Source organism: Hyperolius riggenbachi, chromosome 1, assembly GCF_040937935.1.
Source record: "Hyperolius riggenbachi isolate aHypRig1 chromosome 1, aHypRig1.pri, whole genome shotgun sequence".
Classification (NCBI taxonomy): domain Eukaryota; kingdom Metazoa; phylum Chordata; class Amphibia; order Anura; family Hyperoliidae; genus Hyperolius; species Hyperolius riggenbachi.
In genome coordinates this window covers 569,911,402-569,936,059 of record NC_090646.1, presented here as the reverse complement: position 1 = coordinate 569,936,059, position 24,658 = coordinate 569,911,402, and the positions used below count along the sequence as shown (strand labels likewise).

Here is a 24,658-nt window from a genome sequence, read left to right as displayed (position 1 = left end):
AAATACAAAGATGCTTTGGAGAGCTCTGAGCTAATATAGCTCAGAGCTCTGTCGGGTGAAGGGACGCTAAGTCCCCGCCGGCTCCGCTGCCCTCCCCGCCTCTCCCACATGTCACCTATATACATGCTGGCACCCATGGGTGCCAGCATGTATATGGGTGACAGGTGTGGGCGGAGTGGACGGCGGGAGCCGGCGGGGACTTAGTGTGTATGCGGCGGCAGCGGGTGAGAGGCGAGTGACGTCGGGTGCGGTGGTGTTACAAAGTAACAAAGTTGTTACATTGAATAACTTTGTTACATTGTAACTGATTAGTATATTTCCGAGGATATTGCGTGGGAACTGGCTTTTAAAGGGACAGGTAAGTATTAATGGTTAATTAAGAATATTAAAGGACTTTTTTCGTGGTTATGTTTTTTGTTCAATTAAAATACTTTTTCTATGTGTTTGTGTGTTTATTTACTTTTAACTCTTAAAGGAAATGGGTAAGGGGTACTACAAGTACCTCTATACTCATTTCTCCTGGGAGGGGGGTGGGCATCTGGGGGACCCCTTTTTAAAGGGGACTCCCAGATGCCACCATGAACCCCTCCCCAGGAAATCGCGGCCTCCACCTCCACCGCCCATCGGAGGTGGAGAAGAGCCCCTTGTCCTTGGATTGGACAAGGGCTCGGAGGGGGAGGGGAAAGCTTAGCTGCCCCTCCCCTTCCGAGACCCCCCAATCCATGGACCATGCGGGCTGGTATAGTCAGGGTGCGGAGCCCCACGCGGCCGGTGCTCCGCATTCTGGCTATCCCAGTCTGCATGGGGGACAAGGGGTTAAAGAGGTCTGGGAGGGGGGACCCCACGTCGTTTTTTTTTTATATTTCCCACACTCAGAACGAAGTAAGTAAAACTCTTCCCACTTGGGGGAATCTATGAAAATAAAACACTATTGTTACCTGTGCAAAAAAAACTGACATTTTCCGCATTTAAAAGACATTTTCGCCCTTGAAACTTAAAAATCGATTTTCTCAAAAACTATAAGGTCTTTTTGAAAAATGTTTTTTTCCTCTTATTCCCACTGATCCCCTTAATATCCCCTGTGAATTTGGTGTTCCTAAATTTTAAGCAGGCTTTGCTATTAACCGTTAAAGTCGGCGGGTTTTTAAATGTATATATTTTTCCTTTGAAACTTTAACATCGATTTTCTCAAAAACTATAAGGTCTTTTTGAAAAAAAATTTTTTCCTCTTATTCCTTCTGATCTCCTTAATATATTCTCCAAATTTGAGGCTCTTAGCACTTAAGGGGGCTTTGCTATTAACCCTTAAAGTCGGCGGCTTTTTTATATTATACGGGAGCGTAATATTACGCGATTACGGCAGACTGTGTAATTTCAATGGGAGTTTACTGTCTTACGCGTAATTTGTTACGCGTAAAACGTAACCCTGCGATCTACGCGTAATTAATTACGCGTAATACCGTAACCTTACACGTAACGCTTACGGTGCATTTGTAGTGAATTACGATGCGTAATTACGCTAATGCGTAATTTCGGCCCAGCACTGGATATCGGTCATGTAGGAGGTATGTTACTCAACCCACGAGATGTGAATGTATTGTGAAACTTTGACTGTAGACGCTAGTCTTTACATTTTGCTAAGAGCAAGGGGTGCCACACCTTGTTCTTTTTTTCTTCGTAATTCAGCGTTTTACCAAGTCTCATTGTCTGATAAGCCTGAGGTCAAGTCACAGAAATACAAACATTGTTATCAGGACCCAGTTTTCCTGTAAGAAAATGGACAGATTTTATGCTGGGTACACAGATTTTCTGTCAGATCGATTTTCAACATTTTCCAATTTGCTTTCTGAGCAATTTCCAACCGATTTTATAGAAGTTAACGGAAATCGGTCAGGAAACAAATTGGACATTTTGGAAAGCGATCTGACAATAAATCGGCCAGAAAAAAAGTGTGTACACAGCATTACAAAAAAGCTTTACAATTTTACCATCCCGCAATTTCTCTGCATTTAAAATGGCCAAAACAGATATATGTAACACATTAGGTCATGCCCAGTCTTGTTTGAGCTTCCTTGAGCAGTGGTATTGAGCCTCCAAGGTGATATGTAGACATTGCACCTCGTTTGTACCTGCTCATTCACTTTTGTTACTAGGTCTTAGTGCCACTTGTGTGGAAGATAGCCACACCACTAACTGGATACACGCACAGTGGGGGGGGGGGGGGGGTAGAATCAGCAGAGAGACCCAAGCACACTTGTGGGTTATGAATACTTCCTATATGACCCATATGGAGGTTTTAATCTATTTATATATTATATACTTTTTGTTGCTATTTCCGTAAACGTCAGTTTTTGTACTATATAGGGCCATCACTTAATCAGTTGCTCCTATTACCAATAAAATAAACAGATTTTCAAAGTAATGCCCATGTTCGAACGGCACAGTTCCCACTTCACACATTTTAAGTTAAATTTTTAAAATACACTACAAAGAAAACACTGCATACCAACAAGTGTAAAAGGGCCCTTACTGTAAAGAACAGCAGCATAAGAGAAAATGTATGACTCGTACTCTGAAACTAACATTTGTATGCATTTACACATAAATTTGAAGAGTCTTTCATAACAGTGGTCCTTTAAAAGAGTCTAACCAAAAAAGTTCCTCTGGGGAGGTACTCACCTCGGTAAGGTGGAGCCTCAGGGTCCCAATTAGGCTTCCCCCTCTGCTGTAGCTGCAGGCAGTCCAGCGCTGGCTCCCCAAAGTGTCTGGCAATCCTTCCTCGACAAGCGCTGATAAGCTCCGATTTACCCTTCCTGGCTCCAGCGGGGCGCTGCTGTGGCATACCACACGGAGATGGGTGAAAATACCAGATCTGTCAAGTCCACTCTACTGCGCAGGCGACTTGTGCCTGCGCAGTAGAGCGGGCCGACAGATCAGTATTTCCGCCTATCTCCGAGTGGATACTGTGCCTGCGCTGTAGCCGGGGAGGTAAATATTTACATGCACGCTGTTTGGAGGGGCACAGCGAGAGCACCGTAGGAAACCGGAGGACTGGGAAGCCTCAATCGGATCCAGGGGCTTCCCCCTACCGAGGTGAGTACCCCCCAGGGGAACCTTTTATAGTTACAGGTTCTCTTTAAGGTAGCCATACATATAGCAAATTTGATTCCAAGCAATTGACCATTTGTGAGATTAACGTCTAAATCAGTTTACAGTAGTGCAGATTTCTAAAATTTCCTTCGAGCCTTGGTTGCTGCAAATTTTGATATTAGTTCTTCATAGTCAAGTCTTCTAGATTCCTCTCGCTCAATAGAAAGCATAGCAAGACCACTCAAGCGCTCTTCAGCCATAGATGACCGCAAATAATTTTTTATAAGCCTTAGTTTTGAAAAGCTTCTTTCTGCGCTGGCAACTGTAACAGGAATTGTAAGTAATATCCTAAGTGCAATGACAACATTAGGAAAAGTTTCCATCAAGTGCTTTTCTTGTATAAATAGTAATGTTTGAAGCATTGTATAGTGCAGGCCACTACTGTGCAACATGTTAGCTAAAGTCATAAGCTCATTTAACAAGTCTGGGGCATCAATGTCGCTGTCACAGGGATTACCAGTAGACAGGAACAGCTGCATGTCACTACAATGTTTCATGATTTCAGCCTCATCTTTGCCTTGCAGCTTATCAACAGAGAATAGGAAGCCAAACTTTTGTGAATATTCTTCAATGGCACAAAAACGTTCATCCAAGGAAGTGATAGCTGTGTCAACAAGGATGTAAAAAAATTGAACTTTAAAACGTTCCTCTAAACTTTCAATTGGACGGTCACATCCTTCGTAGTCAAATAAGCGGCGTTTTTTGCTAATGCGTTGTTGTGGTAATTCAGGGGAAACATCCATAGCCACAGCCATATTAGTTGCTGATTTTGTTGCCAATTCAAATCCGTTTTGCCTGTAGGTGGACAAAAAATTTCTTATAGCACTAATAAGTTCCAAAGCAGCATCAGTCTGCATATCAGATTGTTGCATCAATTTGCTTGCTTTGTTGATTTTCAAAAGGACAGTGTGCCAAATAGTAAGACAGAGTAGGAATCGATAAGATCCAAGCTCATCTGCAAGAGACTGTGCATCATTTCTGACAACACCATCACATGTGTTGTCACGGATTTGTGTCAAGCTTTCACGAATTTCCTTGGCATTTGACATAAGTGCTTTTGTACACTCAACCTTAGCTTCCCATCTTGTTGTTGATAATGGCTTAAGAGTCAGCTTGCACTTGGATTTCAGAACACTCCAATGATGTGTTGATGACGAAAAAAATGCATATAATTTTTGAAGGTATCCAAAAAAAGATATTGCTGTTACAGAGGATTTTGCAGCATCTGCAACCACCAGGTTTAAGTTGTGGCATCCACAAGGTACAAAGAAAGCACGAGGATTGAGTTGCAAGATGCGCTGCTGCACACCTTTATTTCTACCCTTCATGTTACTTCCATTATCGTACCCTTGCCCTCTGCAATCATCTAAGGCAATTCCAGCTTTTTGCAAGAAGGACAATAAAACATTCGTCAGATTCTCTCCTGTCGTACTTGAAACATTCAGAAATCCACCAAAATGTTCACAAATCTGAACAGAATCTTGTGCAACATGTACAAAACGCAACACAATGGACATTTGTTCTGTGCCACTTATGTCTGATGTGCAGTCCAGAATGATTGAATAGTATTTTGAGGTTTTCAGCCGTTCAAATATGGTCAGAGTAACTTTATCAGCCATGAGTGCAATTAGCTCATTTTGTATGTCAGAGCCAAGATAATGGACTAAGGTTTCTTTATTTTTAATTCTTCGAACATGCTCAGACATAATTGGATCAAATTGTGAAAAGAGTTCAACGAGTCCAAGAAAATTCCCATTGTTGGGTTTATACAGTCGTTGAACTTTGCCTCGAAAAGCCATGTTGCGTTCAGCTAGGTGTTGTGTTATGGCTAGCAGTCTTTGAAGAACATTGCGCCAATGAGCCTTTTCTAGATTAGTTAAAGCTTCCTGGCGTTTGTCTATTGTACTACAACATTTCAGGTTAATTTCAAGTACTCTCCATTGTAGTGAGCTTTGTAAGTGTTCTTGTGATTTTTCATGAGATGACAACGCTTGTGATAAATTCCGCCAGTCAGAAAACCCATCACTTGCAAAGCTAATGGTTTTGGAATGGTTGCTAAATAATTTGCATGGAAAGCAGAAAACAGCATTTTTTAGCTTGGAATACATGAGCCAAGTGCGAAGAATTTTCTCAGCATTGTTCATCTTGCGATAATAGTTGAGTGGTGTAAATCTACGATTCAGATGATCACTAGGAAAATCATATTCCACTATTTGGTGTGGACCCCTTTCAACAAGCAAGATACGCAGGTTTTCTGTAATTTCTGGCCATAAAGCTGGATCATCACTGACTACTGCGCTTGCTTCAGAATCAGAACTAATATTGCCTATGACATTAGACTCCTGAAGGTCACCCTCATGTTCACTTGATTCAGAGTCATTGTTTACTTCATGTTCAACACTATCAGGAACAATTGAAGTGCACATTTCTGGCTCAATCACTGACTCTTGTGGGTCACATGAACAAATGACAGAGGGTGACGGCAAGTCTTGGGTTTTCTGACTAGGACTTTTTGACACAAATTTATCAAGTGTACCACGCATAGATTTCACTAATGCCTCATGTCTTGCTTTTTTTGCTCGTTTTTTAGCACCAGATTCAAATTGTCGTTTCATTATTGAAAAGATTTTTCTGGTTGTGTCCAAGATGAGGTTGTCAGTTGCAAAACTGAAAAATGAACAGATGTAAGATTATAGATGCTGAAAATTGCATCTGATATATTTGCAACTGCATTATAGAACATACAGAAATGTGCAACAGACAGCCACATGTAACGCTCAATCTTTTCACAGCAATTTTTCGGGGCCTTAAAGAGAACCTAAAGTCACTAAAAAAAAAAAGATCAACTCACCTGGGGCTTCCCTCAGCCCCCTGCAGACGATCGGTGCCCTCGCAGCTTCGCTCCGATGTCCCAGGACCCGGCGGCGACCACTTCCGGTTTGGCCGTCACGCATGGGAATGCGCGTGATTGTTCACGTTCCCAGCCTGTACATCTCCCCCTATGCTGCTATTGCGACCTCCTGGCCGCAATAGAAGCATAGGAGGCGATATACCGGCTGGGACCGCGAACCATCACTCGCGTTCCCATGCCTGTCGGCCGGTGACGGCCAAACCGGAAGTGCTCGCCGCCGGGTCCAGAGGCATCGGACCTGAGCTGCGAGGGCACCGATCGTCTGCAGGGGGCTGAGGGAAGCCCCAGGTGAGTTAATCTCTTTTTTTAGTGACTTTAGGTTCCCTTTAAGACAGCTTTACAGCGCATCTGAAAATGTCTATACTACACAAATCTAAAGTAGGTAGTTTTAAAACCCCAGGGAGGACAATCAAGATTTGAATGCAAGTTCTGCAGTAAATATCACTGCTACATAAACATTGCAAGGCATTATTCCATTACAATGGTAGGGATTGGAGTGCAAGCTACTTGGTGATATGACCAGGTAACCTAAATTGCTACAGAAGATATTAGTGATATAAAAATACCATAGATCACATGTAAGCTAGACTATGATCGGCATTAAATTTATAGTTCCTGTGAAGGCCAGTGCTGAGGAGGAGTCTGAGCAATTTTGGGTATCTGGAGTCGGCAGTTTCTGAAACTGGGGAGTTGGATGATGTTTGTGCTGACTCCACTGCCCTACTTATGGCACTCAGCATCAATATGACTATTTAATTTAAAGTGCTGCAGAAGTGGTTACTGATAAATACATAATATGGTAGCATTGGATTGTAATGTGTGAGTGCACTCAGTGATAACTATTTGCAAAGGGCTGCAAAAGAGGTTAGTAGTACATACATCAAAGTCTTATTTCAAGATATAGCACATTCCAAGGGACCAGGAATAGGGGTTTACTATAAAAAGAATTGTCCTAGAAAATGGCCCAGCATGCCCTGGTACATTTTCTGCTGCAGAGGACCAACTGTTCTCCCATTGGAGGTACAGTACCACCACTGACTTGCTCATTTGGTGGACTACAAGGTTAAAGGGAACCTTCACTGAACGTGGGGTAGAGAGTTTTACTTACCTGGGGCTATTACCAGCCCCCTGCAGCAGTCCTGTGCCCTCGGCGCCGCTCTGGAATCCTCTGGTGCCCCGCTGTCACTTAGTTTCGTTTTTGACGACTCACCAGTCGCCATGCGTATTATTGGACGCATTCACCAATGCAATTAGCGCTATTGCAGACCGCAACGCGTACAAAAATACGCGTTGCCGCATATCTACGCGTGCGTAATGTGGCAATGCGTATTTTTGTACGCGTTGCGGTCCGCAATAGCGCTAATTGCATTGGTGAATGCGTCCAATAATACGCATGGCGTCCAGCGACTGGTGAGTCGTCAAAAACGAAACTAAGTGACAGCGGGGGACCAGAGGTTTCCAGAGCGGCGCCGAGGGCACAGGACTGCTGCAAGGGGCTGGTAATAGCCCCAGGTAAGTGAAACTCTTTACCCCCGTTCAGTTAAGGTTCCCTTTAAGTATGACTTAAGGCTGTATAGCCAGGCTAGACAACACTAGTGCAGTATCCAAAGCTTCTTAAAAATTGCAACCATGACTGAATAGAGGCAGCCACTTGCATCCTGTAAGTGGCTTTAATGCCTCCACAGGTGAAACTTGGCACATTCTTACAAAAAAAATCTGCTCACACTTGAGCCAAACATGAAGCCTCTCTAAAATGCATCCAGTAATAAGCCACTCCTTTCTAATGCAAAAGCCTTTGATACCTCTGCAGGCTGGACTTGGCAATCTCCTCTCCACTCAGTTTTGCAGCAAGAGTGAGATGGCCTACAGTGATCTACGCCATAGTTCCCCAACCCTGTCCTCAAGGCCCACCAACAGTACATGTTTTGCAGGAAACCACAAATATGCAAAGGTGAGGTAATTAGGTTCTCAGCAGAGCTAATTAACTACCTCTGGATTTCCACAAAACATGCACTGTTGGTGGAACTTCAGGACAGGGTTGGGGAACACTGATCTACGCAACTAGTGAAAGTAGCTTGTACTGAGCTCCACACTACCAGGACCATCATTACTAACAAGGGAAGAGATACCTGGTAGTGTACAATTCTGTGGAGGTGAAACAAATGTATCTGTAGTTGCAAAGTGAAAGTGGCAATGCTGCACTCTTTTGGTCATGTTAATATTTTACATGTTACACAGTCAGCTTATTTATACTGTATATCCAGCACCATTCTTGTCTTTAAATTATTAATCGGAATCAACTTGCAACCAACCTGAAGAGTAGGCAACTACAGGTTTCACACCAACGTCTGACGCATGCAGTGCCCACTGTTTACTATATTGAGAGTCATCACATAAAAGGCCCAAAATATATATGTTTAGTATAACAGAAGTTTTCTTATATTGGAGTTTACTCTACCAGGCATTGTGGAGATTGGCTGGTACCTGTTTGCTACATCAGTTTATAACAATGAAATTATGCTGTATACCGTTACAATGGTAAGACATAGGGGCATAGCAATAGGGGGTGCAGAGGTTGTGACTGCATCGGGGCCCTTGGGCTAGAGGGGCCCTGCCTCAACTGCAGTATTCTCTTTCTGTTGGTCCTGTGCTCATAATAACTTCTATAGATACTTTGAATAGTGGAAATTAACAAGCTGTTCCCCATTCCCTTCCTGCACCTCTGACACTGGTTGCCATTTGCAGGTTTTGTTGTAGTATCAATGTATATAGTGCTTGGGGGGCCCCATAGCTCCTTAGCTACACCACTGGTAAGACATTGCTAACTGCCACAGCGACATGGATTTGTAACGTGCTGCAGAGATCACTGCTATATCATAATATGGAACACAAGACTTAGAATTACATTGTGAGCTCCTCTGAGGGCAGTCAGTGACATGGCAATGTAAAGTGCTGCACAAGAGGTCACAGCTACATAAATACATAAAGGAAAAAATGGTTCGGTCTCGAGAACGCCCTCATTGTGGGGCAAAACGGACGTCGACTACACCTCCGCAACTCTTTCCATCTGCAATGGCCTGATAAGTATTTGTGCTTATACATTTTTAGCCGTGTGATGTTGTCTTATATAATGAAGATAATTAAAAGTTGAAGTTTTATACTGGATGAGCTGCTCCTGGAATCGCTGTGTTTCTCTCTGCAATAAATACATAAAGCAGTAGGACATTAGACTATGGTAGGAATTAGATTGTGAGCTCCTTTGAGGGCAGTCAGTTAGTGACATGGCTATGTAAAGTGCTGCACAAGAGGTCACGGCTACATAAATACATTGTTTTATGGCTAGACAAAACGTTATGGCAGAGGGGAGACAAAACTGAAAGAATACTCACGCAGTGGATGGTGTGAGGATATCCTGCCCTGGAAAGAGTGGGTTGTCGCTGGCTGGACAGCCTGTCGTGAGCGGCTTCTGCAATGCTTCAGTGCTGCAGGGAAATTAGTGGTAGGGATTAGATGGTGAGCTCCTCTGAGGGCAGTCAGTGACATGGCTATGTAAAGTGCTGCACAAGAGGTCACTGCTAGATAAATACATAAAGCAGTAGGACATTAGACTATGGTAGCAATTACATTGTGAGCACCTCTGAGGGCAGTCTGTTAGTGACATGGCTATGTACAGTGCTGCACAAGAGGTCACGGCTACATAAATACATTGTTTTATGGCCAGACAAAAACGTTATGGCAGAGAGGAGACTAAGCTGAAAGAATACTCACGCAGTGGATGGTGTGAGGATATCCTGCCCTGGAAAGAGTGGGTTGTCGCTGGCTGGACAGCCTGTCGTGAGCGGCTTCTGCAATGCTTCAGTGCTGCAGGGAAATTAGTGGTGGGGATTAGATTGTGAGCTCCTTTGAGGGCAGTCAGGGAAATGGCTATGTACTGTACCTGCTGCACAAGGGGTTACTGCTAGCTAAATACATTAGGCTCTATTCACGATGCCTTACCGCATGCAGTAAAATAGTATGTGCAAAATATCACCCAAAAGATCTCCATTGTATAATTCTCAAAAATGTATCTCCTTAATTTTTAAATTCTTAATTGAATAACTGTGCAGATAATTGGTGATAAGTATTTTTTATCACCTATACAGGGCAGGTGATAATTTTCACTTCTCTGCTGTTGGTCTTTAGGATGGAGCCTTTTGAGCTTTGTATGCTTGTTTGTCAATTTAACATAGAAGGCAGAAAAGACGAGTGTCTAATCTCAAGGCGCACTTTCACACCTCGTACAGTCTTTTAGATTTTATTGATGCCGAGGAAGAAATTCCTCTCTGCTCTAAAAGATAAGCAACAGCATAACAACCTTTAAAAACGTGTTACAGCTGATATAAATCCTGCAATAAATCTCCAGTTTGTCTACTTCCTGCTTTTATGGAAGCAGACATTGTTAAAAACCTGTGTTTACAAATTAGCTGCTTTGCTGAGGCACCCAGATGGCTCAACTGAGAGTTCAAATACAGTTGTGATTACTCACAGATGAGTGGGAAATTAGACAGGATAAACTCTATCTACACACAGGGTGCACTTCTATGTTTTCCCTCTCTTGGGCAAGAGTTCAGGTGCACTTTAAATGTGACAAGCTTTCCTGGATCATCTGTGTAATGGGCGGCAAGCATAAGGGCTGCCTTACAGCGGTCAAAAAAGCTGTATTTCAGATCATTAACGACCAATTACTGCAAAGTTACCAAACACTTAACACATTTAATGCAACATTACCAAACAATTATCAAACGTTTAACCGCACTTTTTTCGAACATTTATCACACTCGTAAAATCATGTTTAGTGAACCTTAAAAATAGCCGGTAATTATCACCGGAGGTAATTTTGTGCCTCGCCGAAAAATTGGTGTGGCCATGACATTGTATAGGCGGAGTGTAACCCCACAGCAGCAAATATAGCCAATTATGACCATTAAATAATAACTGCAGCAACAGTTACCCCAGAAACCAAATGCAATATGAGCCACATTTCAGCAGAACACACATTGGGCTCTATTCACAATGAGTTACCGCATAAAGTAATTTAAGTAGTGATAAATACCAACCAAAATATCTCCATTTTGAAATTCACCATTTCTTTTCTCCCTAAATCACCTCTTGCAGTCAAAGTGAGGTAAAAGTGTGGTAATTACCTCTAAATGTATCTCCAATTTGAGATTCTCAACTGAACACTTGGTGTTAATTACTGATTTTTTTTATCACATACAAATGTTAGGTGATAATTTTCACTTCTCTGCTTTTGGCCTTCAGGGTGGAACCTTTTGAGCTTTGTTCGCTCGCGTTTGTCAATTTTACGTAGAAGGCAAAGAAGACGAAAGAAAAACTTTTGTTACAGCTGATACAAATCCCCCAAAAAATCTCCAGTGTGTACTTCCTGCTTTCATAGAAGAAATAGGGTTAACATCCTGTTTTTACACATTAGCTGCTCTTCTGAGGCAGCCAGCTGGCACAGCTGAGAGCTCAAATTACAGTTGTGATTCACAGATGATGGGGAATTAGACAGGCTAAATTATATTCATACAGGGTGCATTTATATATGTTTCCTTCTGTCCTGCGCAAGAGTTGAGGTCCCACTTTAAATGCGACAGGCTTTCCTGGGTCATGTAATGGGTGGCAAGTACATGGGCTGCCCTACTGTGGTCAAAAAAGCTTTTTTACGTACATATTACAATTTTATCACCAATCACCTGTTTTACCGCACTTTTATCAAACATTTATCACACTTGGTAAATTGTTAGTGAATACTAAAAAAACAAAACATTTTGCTCCTGCACTGCAGTCTCCCACGCTGACAGGCAGAGCTATGGGAAGATGACGCCTGAAGCCCTGTACTGGAGACACAAATAGTCTTTAGTACAGGGCTTCGAACACCATCTTCCTGTAGCCCTGCTTTGCCGGAATACTATGCCAGCTGCTGGAGCAGGGCTGCAGGCTATGAACTGGCGCGGCATCTATTAGAGCAGCTCTAACCCCACAGCTCTAACCACAGCCAGCCCACCCCACAGCTCTAACCACAGCCAGCCCACCCCACAGCTCTAACCACAGCCAGCCCACCCCACAGCTCTAACCACAGCCAGCCCACCCCACAGCTCTAACCACAGCCAGCCCACCCCACAGCTCTAACCACAGCCAGCCCACCCCACAGCTCTAACCACAGCCAGCCCACCCCACAGCTCTAACCACAGCCAGCCCACCCCACAGCTCTAACCACAGCCAGCCCACCCCACAGCTCTAACCACAGCCAGCCCACCCCACAGCTAACCACTGCCAGCCCACCCCACAGCTAACCACTGCCAGCCCACCCCACAGCTAACCACAGCCAGCCCACCCCACAGCTAACCACAGCCAGCCCACCCCACAGCTAACCACAGCCAGCCCACCCCACAGCTAACCACAGCCAGCCCACCCCACAGCTAACCACAGCCAGCCCACCCCACAGCTAAACACTGCCAGCCCACCCCACAGCTAAACACTGCCAGCCCACCCCACAGCTAACCACTGCCAGCCCACCCCACAGCTAACCACAGCCAGCCCACCCCACAGCTAACCACAGCCAGCCCACCCCACAGCTAACCACAGCCAGCCCACCCCACAGCTAACCACAGCCAGCCCACCCCACAGCTAACCACAGCCAGCCCACCCCACAGCTAACCACAGCCAGCCCACCCCACAGCTAACCACAGCCAGCCCACCCCACAGCTCTAACCACAGCCAGCCCACCCCACAGCTAACCACAGCCAGCCCACCCCACAGCTAACCACAGCCAGCCCACCCCACAGCTAACCACAGCCAGCCCACCCCACAGCTAACCACAGCCAGCCCACCCCACAGCTAACCACAGCCAGCCCACCCACAGCTAAACACTGCCAGCCCACCCCACAGCTAAACACTGCCAGCCCACCCCACAGCTAACCACAGCCAGCCCACCCACAGCTAAACACTGCCAGCCCACCCCACAGCTAAACACTGCCAGCCCACCCACAGCTAAACACTGCCAGCCCACCCCACAGCTAAACACTGCCAGCCCACCCCACAGCTAAACACTGCCAGCCCACCCCACAGCTAAACACTGCCAGCCCACCCCACAGCTAAACACTGCCCAGTACACACAGGCCTGACCACAGCCCCCCAGCCGAGTACACACAGGCCTCAGGCCTGACCACCGCCAGCCCCAGAGAGCTTACCACAGCCCTCCAGCCCAGTACACACACAGCAGGCCTCACTCAGGGCCTGATAATCACAGGCAGCCAGCCCAATACACACAAGCCTGAACTGCCTGCAGAAGCACATCAAATAGTTGAAGAACTTGAAGAAAAGTTTTTTTACTTACAGTAGCCAGGCACGGTTGGTGGAATTAAAAGAGCCCGCCTCTGGCTGTGGCTGCAGGCTGAGGGAGGCCCCCATCTCGTCCTCCTCCAAGTGCTAGTTCCATCGTGGACTTGGTCCATGTGCTGCTGCCGCCGCTGAGTCTCTGACTGAGTGTCTCAGTCAAGTCAAAATGGCGGCGGCACGCACTGCGCTTTATAGATTGTGCGCCTGCGCAGTGTGTTTTGGCGCGAAATTGGCGGCGGTGAAGGGCTGAGGCGGAGCTGAGCTGTCGTCGCGCTCAGCTCCGCCCCTAGTCCAGACAGTCAGTCAGCAGCAAGTTGGGCTGGACTGAGCTGTCTGTCTAGCACGAAGAGTTCAGCTGCTCAGCTCCGCCCTTCCAGAAAGCAATGGGCTGGGCGGCTGAGACTGAGCCTGCGTGCGTGCGCACCAGTAGTTTTCTCCTCGTCCTCGCTCCAGGCCTCCAGCTGCGGACACAGTCAGCGCGAGAACGGACAGTGACGTCACAGCGACGTCACAGAGCTCCGAGGCCCCTAAAACCATGAGGCCCCAAGCGGCTGCTTGGCCTGCTTGGTGCCTGGCGGCGCCCCTGGCACAGGTAAATGATCAATATCTGATTTATGTGCATCTAAAGGTTGTATATTAAATATACAATCCAGCTGCCCGCAGACAATCAATCAGTTCTGATTCTTGCCATAATATTGGAAATGATCAGTTTTGTCTACTAATGGGTGAAAACCTGTTAATTAACCCAATCAGATTGAGGGGCGTGGGGGATAGAAAAAAAAAACGGATCAATTCCATTAATCTGATCGAATTGGCTTACAGGTTTTTGGCCATTGGTTGACATGACCGATCATCTCTGATCGATTATAGCATTGATTGTAACTGATCAATTGCCCCCATGATTGTATTGTTAAAGGCCACCTTTAGCTACACCAATATCTCTTTGTTTTCCTCTATAAACAGAAATAAATACCAATGATGTATAAATGTTACTACAACTGCAAAAACCAATAAAACCAATGACCATTAGTAATTTCCAACTGTACCACACTCTGTCCCCAATGAGTGTGGCATGTCAAGCACACTGCCCTCCCTGGAGAGGTGGAATTAGCCAACTCGTGTGCAGAAAAAACTATGCAGCCACACAGACAGGGAACACAGGAGATGTACATCAGCAGAGTGGCAAGGGGATGCTTATACAACACCAGGTCTTGGTTTACCATCTCTGCCACTATGATCACTCCTGTGAGCATGGCTCCTCAGCTGCATATGCTTACTCTTCTGATGCGTGCACTCACCAGAGTTCCATCACTCTGTGCTCCAGTAAGGCTGGCTGCTGTGCACTTTCTGGTTGGTTCACGTGGTGCAGTTCCCGGTTGGGTCACATGGTACACTTCCTGGTACCATTCCCACATGGTGCACCTGGTCACAGACCTGCAGTCAATCCACTGCTCCTCCTCAGTCAGTCTGTTGTGGAAATGAATGAAAAGATGCAATTTATCGCCTAACAAATTTTATAAAGAAAACCTGCTTACTTACTCCAGGGCCACTTATCATATGGCATATCTCCATCCGTGAACAAGCGCAACCATACTGTGCAGGACGCCTCACTCCTGACAGTAACATGGAGCCGATCGGGCTCACCTACACTGTGCAGGATGCCTTGTATCTGTGCAGTCGCAGGGAGCCGATCAGGCTTTGCTTTTTCTGCTAAGCAGTTCTGTGGTACTTTGCTGCTGCGTCCTGTCCACCACTCGTTCATGGAAGGTAGCATGGATGGATGGTAGCATGGTCGTGAACTTCCAGAGGGTCATCTGAACTGAAGAAACTACTTGGATTTCCTACCAAACATCTTCTCGATTACTTAGGATGTCCAGCATAATCGGACTGAACTTCACAAGTTATTATTGTAATGTGAAAACCCTCAATTCCTCTTAAATTCTCTTTCACAGCAATGAAAAAACGTACACTTGTTAAGCCTTTTCTTTTATAAAACTGAAAAAGAAAACTTGACCAAAAAGCATAATTGTGCCATTTAAGTTATCCATCTATAAAAGATTAAAAGGCTACAATCAATCCCTACAGCTTATTCCTTTGTAACAGCAATTTAGTGCAATTTGATAATGACAATGATCAGTTTCAATCAAATGTTTCTTTTCTTAGACAAACTTAATAATGAGCAAGTAGTGTTTGAAATAAGTCAGCGCTTCACACCATTTATACTAAGTGACCATATTTAATTTACCAGGAAACTTACTTTGGTAAGGATGCCAAAAAGATCTAAGCAGCATAATTAAATAAAGTAGTTTAACAATACAGATAATATATACAGAAAAAAAAAAAGACGAATCAGTCACTCTTGTTAGTGATGTAGTTTATAAATATACAAATAAACACAAATGCAAAATTCGACTTAAATTCTACATAAACATTAATGCTTTTTATTTGTGTAATTTTCTATTATTATTTTTTTTAAAGTTTCCATTGATACACCAACTAGGGCCATATTTGTGTAATTCTACTGACCAGTAGATCTAACAAAAAAAAAAAATCAGACTAAAAAGTTTTAAATAGCAGTAGAAAGGAGGCAGGATATGAATGAATTGATAAAAGGGTTCAGGGTTTTCAGAAAGTCCAACATGAACACAGGATCAAGAACTCTGCTTGCTCACGCCCTGACACCCCCCCCCCCCCCCCCCCCCCACTGACTTTTGAAATGGTAACCTCTATGGTGGTAGCGAGATGCAAGGTGCAGCACTGCATGAAATGCAACATGTTACCCAACAGATAGGATTGCAATTTTCAATACTTATGTATTATACCATCTAGCAAATTTGACTGCCCCACCCCCATTTCCCCATTTAAAAAATATTTACTCCCTTTTTAAAAACTGCATTAGAGATGTCACGAACATAAAATATTCCATTCCCAAACGGCGAACACGAAATTCTGCAAATGTTCGTGTACATGCGAACCCGGTGAACAGCCATAGACTTCAATGGGAAGGCGAATTTTAAAACCTACAAAGACTGTTTCTGACCACAAAAATGATGGAAAAGTTATTTCAAGGGGTCTAACGCCTGGACTGTGTCATGCCAGAGGGGGATCCATGCCAAAAGTCCCATCAAAAATGACAGAGTTGATGCAAAATTGGATTTTAATTTTAATCACATTATGCACAGCTCTGGGTGTCAGAGGTCAGTGGAGTGTCACACACAGAGAACTATAATAGTACTATCAGAATACAGTGAAATAGGAATGCACTGGAGTGGTTCTGAGCATGCAACTTAATGAGGCAACAGCAGTAGTGTGCACACAGCTCTAGGTATCAGTGGGCTTTGGTGTGTCACACACACAGAGAACTGTAATAGTACGATCAGAATACAGTGAAATACTAATACATTGGAGTGGTTCTGTGCCTGCAACTTAAAGGGAACCTAAACTGAGTAAAATTATTTAAAATAAACACATGATGTAGCTGAAAATGAATATTACATAGTTAGCTCGTCATCAGTTCCTCTCAGAGGCTCACCATTTTCTTCTTGCAGTGATCCCTTCCAGTTCTGACAATATGTTGTCAGAACTGAAATATACCAGTTGCTGTCAGTTATATATCAACTGCTGTCAGTTACAACTGAATGTGCAAGGTAATCTTCATGTTTCCCTATGGCTCAAGTGGGCGATATTACAGTTTAACAGTGTGCTGACCAGGAAGCTGTTATGGGGTAATGACCATTTTCAAAATGGAGGACAGAGAAATCTATTAATCACAGTGGACAAACAGGATGCAGGAGAGGAGAAAGAGATTGATGAGCAGACTACATGGGAGGTAAGTAGGACCAGTGTATGTTTATTTTGACTTTTTATTTTCAGTTCAGGTTCTCTTTAATGAGGCAACAACAATAGCAGTATTGTGCACACAGCTCTGGGTGTCAGTGAGCTGTGGAGTGTAACACACACAAAAAACACAGGAGACCAATGTTCTAGCACTCAAAAAGGCTGCTTGGGGTGCTTTCCAAGCAAGTGAGGAACAAGAACACGGGCCTAGCTAATGCTTTCCCTACCTACCTGCTGCAAGTCTTACCCTGCTCTCACTAACAGTCAGCGGCCAGCAGAGAATGAATCCAATATGGCCACAGCAACTGCTTTTTGATCGGGGGTGGAATTTACAGGAGGGGGTGCTAGCTGATTAGCTGCCATGTGCCTGCTGACTAGGGTCAAAGTTTGGCTCATTGATAAAGTATAGGGGGCGGGTCAAACATGCCATGTGCTCGCAGTTCACGGAGAACGTGAACATCAAAAGTTCTCCGGATACTGTCCGCCCGCCGAACTGTGCAGGCCATCTCTAATATGAATATTGTTGAATTGTCAAGAGTCTTGGTTCTTATTTGCACCATGTCAGTGCAATGCACTTCTGAATTAAGGGGGTTCAACAAGGGGTGTCAGCAGCACTAACACTAACAGGCAATTTGCATTGTTTTAACCTCCTTGGTGGTATTGACGAGCTCAGCTTGTCAATGACCGCTGGAGGATGGCGCTCAGGCCTCGCTGGGCCGATTTTGATAGTTTTTTTAAAAACACACAGCAAGCACTTTGCTTGCTGCGTGTTTTTAACGATCGACTCCGCTCGCCGCCGATGCGCCGCTACCCGACGCGAAAGAGGGTCCCCCCTGCAGACTCCATGCGCAACCTAGCCAATCAGTGCCAGGCAGCGCTGAGGGGTGGATCGGGACTCCCGATGACATCACGATGTTGATGACGTCGATGACGTCGTCACGATCATCGGCATGGCGACGGGGGAAGCCCTAAAGGAAATCCCGTTCAGAACGGGATTTATGGACGGGCTTGATCGACCGCGGCGATCGGAAGGGTGGGAGGGAAGGAGCAGGGAGGGGGGAATCATGTAGCTAGTGCTAGGCTAGCTACATGATTAAAAAAAAAAATACAAAGAAAAAACGCTGCGCAGCCACCCTGGCAAGATAAATAGAACACCAGGGTGGTTAAAGGAAATAAATATGACAGCCTCCATACATCTTTCACTTCCACACTGCGGGATTGGATACAAGGTAGAGCTCAGACTGAAATGGACTACATACACAAATTTAAAATAGCAACTTTAAAACAAAGAAAAATGGCATTGAGCCGGGCAGTAAAAAACGTTTTTACGTCTCTGCGTTACTTCATACAATACAGGCAGCCCCCTACTTACAAATACTGTATGTTACGGACTGGGAGTTTGTTTGTAAGTTGAATTTGTTTGTAAGTTGACTCATGTGTTATTCATAGGGAAACGTGGATAAAAGGTTAACTTTCAGACAACTCTGGATTTAGACCAATAGTATAAACAATATTTTTTGGTTTTCACTGTGCTTGTAAATCGTTTTAAATCACTTACAACAGTTTATACAATACTGTAACATGTAACAACAAAAATAAGTAATGAAAAACAGCATAGTATACTTTGAACATGGAGACCATTTTTGTTTGTATGTATGAAAAACAGTGAGCAGTGAAAATGCCAATATTCTTTTCGCATTCATTTTAGCGAAGATAATGTAAAATTCAACTTTCAAGTGAAAATACTATCAAAAATAAATTCATAATTAGGTTATAGTTTTTGCAATTTTTGCGCTAAGTAAATTAGTTTTTACAAATTTGCGTAAAAAAAGATTTTTTTGCATTTTCCATGAATTTTCGCATCACATTCCCTTTCTTTGACCATATTGTGAAAATACAATGTAGTTTTGTAGAAATCGAGCATTTTCAATGTGAAAATTCATAAGCATTAATGATGATAAATTGTAACTTGAGTCATTTGTAAGGAAGGGATGTTCTGTATATAGATAGATTTATATAGTGGTGAAGTTCCCCCGCATGTATCTACAAAAAATGCATATTACAGTATTACTTTTTTTTTTCTTGAGTTAACACACATTACACATCTGTATCGATTGCTTTACTAGGGCTATATCTGAGAAAAGAGTAAAGGATCCTGAAGGAACAAGGTTATGAGCTTTTACAAGCAGCTGAATATGTAATCAACATGTAGACATTCTCTTTCATGATCATAAAGCTAAGGAGAGCATCAGATCAATGCTCATTGACACCATCAAGGCTCTTGTGGAGTAAAAACCGTTTGACACGTGCTTGTTTTGTGTTAAATGCACACTTATTGTTTCTTCCAGTAAATAAAACAAATGGGGCAATGTGCAGGAGATTGATTTCCAAAGGGAGTATTTTTACTTGGTGTCTGACCTTGAAACAACATTACTGGAAATGTGCATAAAAGGCTTCAATGTTGACAAACATTCCTGGTAAATATTGAATTAGTTTTACATATCCTGAGCTGACCGTTGCTGACAGAATTGGCACCTGATGTTTAAAGTACTAGAGCTCGATGTTTATTTAGGGGGCATTCATTAGATTCAGCCCTAGCAAGCCAATGGCAGGCTTGTGTTTTTAAGCTTTTCTGGTATTTATTTTTACTATTTAGCCCTGTAGCAGTAATTGCTAAACACGAGTGGGACTAAACACAAGTGGGTACTGGCATATGCTGGTGACTACTGATCTACTGACAAGGGCACATGTTCTGCTTTTAGATTCTGTTTGACTGCACAGAATGCAATGTACTTCTGTTCGCTACAAGTTGGAAATACATGCTTCTCAAAGCTGATCACAGAGGTATGGGAACATCCAGTGGCATAGCAAAAGGGAATACAGAGGTTGTGACCGCACCAGGGCCCTTGGACAAGATGGGCCCACTAGTGGCCCACCTCAACCTCAGTATTAGCCCTTCAATTGTGTTATGCTGAGGATGATCACTTTTATATATGTTTTGAATTGTGGTAATCATTAACTATTCCTCTCCTTTGCTTACACCTCTTATACTGTGGATGTCTTTGGCAGGTTTTGTGGCATCAAATGAACTGCTATGTATAGAATGCTTGGGGGGCCCAATGTAAAACTTGCACTGGGGCCCAAAGCTTCTTAGCTGCGCAACTGGGAACTAGTGTTGGGCGAACACCTGGATGTTCGGGTTCGGGCCGAACAGGCCGAACATGGGCCAGATGTTCGGCATGTTCGGCCCGAACGCCGAACTCAATGGAAGTCAATGGGACCCCCGAACATGCCCATTTTTGGGGCCCTATGGGGTCGCAGGCATAAGGGGGGAGCATGCCCCGATCGCGGGGGGGGGGGGGTCGGAAATTCCCCCCACCCCCTCCGCTAGCGCTCCCCCCTCTGCCCGCTTCCCCATAAAAAAAGTTTAAGGCAAGTTAAATAGTACTTGGTGGCTGGCCTGGCACTGGCAGTGGAGTGAGGAGGAGGAGGAGTCCGAGTAGCAGAGTGACGCGTTGAGGCCGGGCAGCGGGCGGTTCAGCGGTAGTACCCTTGTGGTACTTCCGCCCTTTCTCTGACCTCACGCCCTCTGCATACGAGGGTACGCGTCACGCGTACCCTCGTATGCGTCATCACGTAGAGGACGTGAGGTCAGAGAAAGGGCGGAAGTACCACAAGGGTACTACCGCTGAACCGCCCGCTGCCCGGCCTCAACGCGTCACTCTGCGCTACTCGGACTCCTCCTCCTCCTCACTCCACTGCCAGTGCCAGGCCAGCCACCAAGTACTACTTAACTTGCCTTAAACTTTTTTTATGGGGAAGCGGGCAGAGGGGGGAGCGCTAGCGGAGGGGGTGGGGGGAATTTCCGACCCCCCCCCCCCCCGCGATCGGGGCATGCTCCCCCCTTATGCCTGCGACCCCATAGGGGGGCCATATTGCGGCATGTTCGGGCGAACAGGGGCCCTGTTCGGCCCTGTTCGGCGGCCATTCAGTAGTTCGGGGCGAACCCGAACTTAAAAGGCCGAACACCATCAGGTGTTCGGCCGAACTCGAACATCACCCGAACAGGGTGATGTTCTGCAGAACCCGAACAGTGGCGAACACTGTTCACCCAACACTACTGGGAACATCCTTGTTCAGTCCTTTTCCTGCTTTTCCATTTAAATCTATCATAACAACAACAATAATATCTCTATAGTGCCTCTTCTCCCTGGGGACTCAAAGCGTTGTGACCTACGTTATGCAGTCTCAAAGGCTTGAGAAAAGAGGTGGGTTTTTAGCCTTTCCTTAAAGTTATCCAGAGAAGAAGCCTCTCGCACTGACTGTGGAAGCGAGTTCCATAGAGTTGGGGCTGCATAGCAAAAGGCCCGAGCACCAAATGTTAAGTGTATCCTGGGAATAACCAGATTCATCTTGTTGAGGGTGCATGGAGGGGCATAAAGTTCCAATAGATCCACTATGTATTTGGGTCCCATGTGGTTTAGAGCTTTGAATGTCAGCAGGCAGATCTTAAAATGGATTCTTCATTTTACTAGCAACCAGTGAAGAGTTTGAAGTACTAGGGAGATGTGTGAGCTGCGGGGGGCATTGGCTAGAAGTTTGGCTGCTGCATACTGCACTAGTTGTAAGGGGTACAGAACCTTATCTGGGGATCCAATGAACAGGGCATTGCGGTAGTCCTGGTGGGAGGATACAAATGCATGAAGGTGTTTGATTCTCGCTATATTTCTCAGATGGAAGGAGGAAGACTTGACAACAGCTGATACCTGCTTTCTGAGTGTTAGCTTTCCATCCAGGATCACCCCAAGGTTTCGCACAGAGTCTTTATACTGTACAGTATCTCCTCCAATTGCTAGTTTGAAGTGGGGGGAGTTTTGGACTTTATACTTCATGTGTGGCCCGCCTACCATCAACACCTCTGTTTTGTCAGAGTTCAGCCTCAACCAGCTGGTGTTCATCCAATTCTGTAATTCCACTAGACAGGCGTTGATGGATGCTGATGGGTCTTGGGTCTTAGTGTCAGTAAAATTCTCATGATACAGAATGCAATGTATTAGGGTGCCTTCACATTAGCAGCAAATTTTGTAAACCTTTCTTGGCAAATGCGAATCTGCATGCGCACATTTTTTATGTGATTTTGACTATGTTCCCATGCATAAGGAAAATAGTCAAATTTTGCATGTAATTTTGACTATGTTCCCATGCACAAGGAAAATATTCAAAATCACATGCAAAAAATTGCACATGCAGATTCACATATGCCAAAAAATATTTACAAAAATCACTGCCAATATGAAGGCACTCTAATACATTGCATTCTGTATCACAATCAGTGGTAGGCACGGAAATTCACAATTAAGCATCTTAATCGTAATGCGAAATTTCAGAGAAAATCGTATGTAATAGTAGTATTTTAAAATTTTGCTTAATTTTTTGCGTAATTTTCACGAAATGTTGCATAATTTTATGCTAAATTTAAAGGTTAGTAGCAAAACCCCCATACATGCTATTGCTACCAAAATTGCTACATATGTTAAGCACAATAGTGGGTATAAGTCACAAAAATAATTTTTCAAAAAGACCTTGAAGTTTTTAAGACACTCGATTTTAAATATTCAAAGAAAAATGGTTTTTAAACTGTCATTTTTCTAAGTTTAAACACCAGTTTTTTCTTTGCATTTTTAAAATCAAGTTTCTCAAAAACTATAAGGTCTTTTTGCAAAATTCTTTTTTTGACTTAACAGGAGACGGTTCTCCTTAACATATGCAGCAATTTTGGTGTCAATAGCATGAATGGGGGCTTTGCTATTCACTGCTAAAGTCGGCAAGAAATTACACAAAATTTTGCAAAACTGTATGCAAAATTACGAATGACTACATGAAATCAATTGAATTTGCAAATCGTAATTACGTATAAGCGTAATTGTGAAAATGTACACGAAATTTAACAAAATCGTAATTTGTTGGTCACGATCATCACTAATCATGATAGATGATATGAGTGTAGGTATCACACAGCAATTATCAGTACTAACACCAGCAAGGTCTCCACCGCATTGCACAATTAGCGCAACTTGCCGTACATGGGTAATGTGAGAGTTGCTATGGTAATACACATTTCACAATTAACTTAACATGTTTTACTATAGCATTGCTCACCTTACCCATGTACTGTGGGCTGCGATGTGGGTTGCAATACTTGCACAACCTGCTGTACTCTGCCAGTGTTAGTGCCAGTAAAATTGCTGTGTGCTGCCTGCACATGGCAGTTTTACTGGCGCTATGTGAATCAAGGCCTAAATGTCACTGGATGGTGTGTGTGTGTGTGTGTGTGTGTGGGGGGGGGGGGGTTCTTTTGTCTGTTATCTTTCCCCCCACATGTGTTAAGACAGTGTTTCTCAATATTTTATTGTTATGTACCCCTTCTAAAACCCTGTACTCACCAAGTACCCCCTGGCATAGTAAACATTATCACAAGTACCCCTTAACAAATATATATTTAATCGTAATACAGGTAGTCCCCGGTTACCGAACGAGATAGGGACTGTAGGTTAGTTCTTAACCTGAATCTGTTCTTAAGTTGGAACATTGTGCCATCTGTGTCCCCCGTACCTCCTCTGTGCCCCCCAGTGCCTCCGGTGTCCCCTCTGTGTCACCTCTGCCATCTGTAACTGTTTATACAAGTTTAAAAGCCATTTTTTCTTAGATTTTTTTTTAAACAATTTTCTCAAAAACTACAAGTCGAATTTAAAAAAAAAAATGTTGACATGGAAACATAGAATCCGTGCCATTCGTATCGGCAGGACGTTCGTAAGTCAGGAGTTCTTAAAGAGAACCTGTACTGAGTAAAATTATTTAAAATAAACACATGAGGTAACTTCAAATGAACATTACATACTGTATTTTCCTGCGTATAAGACTACTTTTTAGCCCTTGAAAATCTTCTGAAAAGTTGGGGGTCGTCTTATACGCCGGGTGTCATTGATGGCGGGTGATACGCCCTATCCTGTTACCGCCTCTCAGATCTCTCTGCTGAGGGAGCGCAATCTGTTCTTCCATACCGCTCTGATAAACAGGTAGACAAGGAACGCTGACCAGTCTACTTAAGGAGAGTTAACCAATTCAACAAGTCAATTGACTATATACTGTTATATACCGGGTAACACATACAGTACAGCACCAGTATCTGTTCATACACACCACCAGTACATGATTTTTTTTCTTTTTCTTTTAATTTGGTGTGCGTTGGAAGAGGGGTAGTCTTATACGGCTCGTATATCCCAAACTCTATATTTTAACTGGAAAAGTTGGGGGGTCGTCTTATACACCGAGTTGTCTTATACGCCGGAAAATACGGTAGTTGCCTTGCCATCAGTT

The 24,658-nt window shown here is 44.1% G+C and overlaps 1 long non-coding RNA gene across 1 annotated transcript; it reads right to left on the bottom strand.

The window, feature by feature from the left end:
- Positions 1 to 9,452: 9,452 nt before the first annotated feature.
- Positions 9,453 to 13,718, bottom strand: LOC137557647 (uncharacterized). The gene is made up of 3 exons (XR_011029604.1): positions 13,443 to 13,718; positions 9,830 to 9,922; positions 9,453 to 9,543 (listed from the first exon to the last, which is right to left on the bottom strand). It is a non-coding gene; the product is annotated as an uncharacterized lncRNA (long non-coding RNA).
- Between the last annotated feature and the right edge of the window lie 10,940 nt (positions 13,719 to 24,658).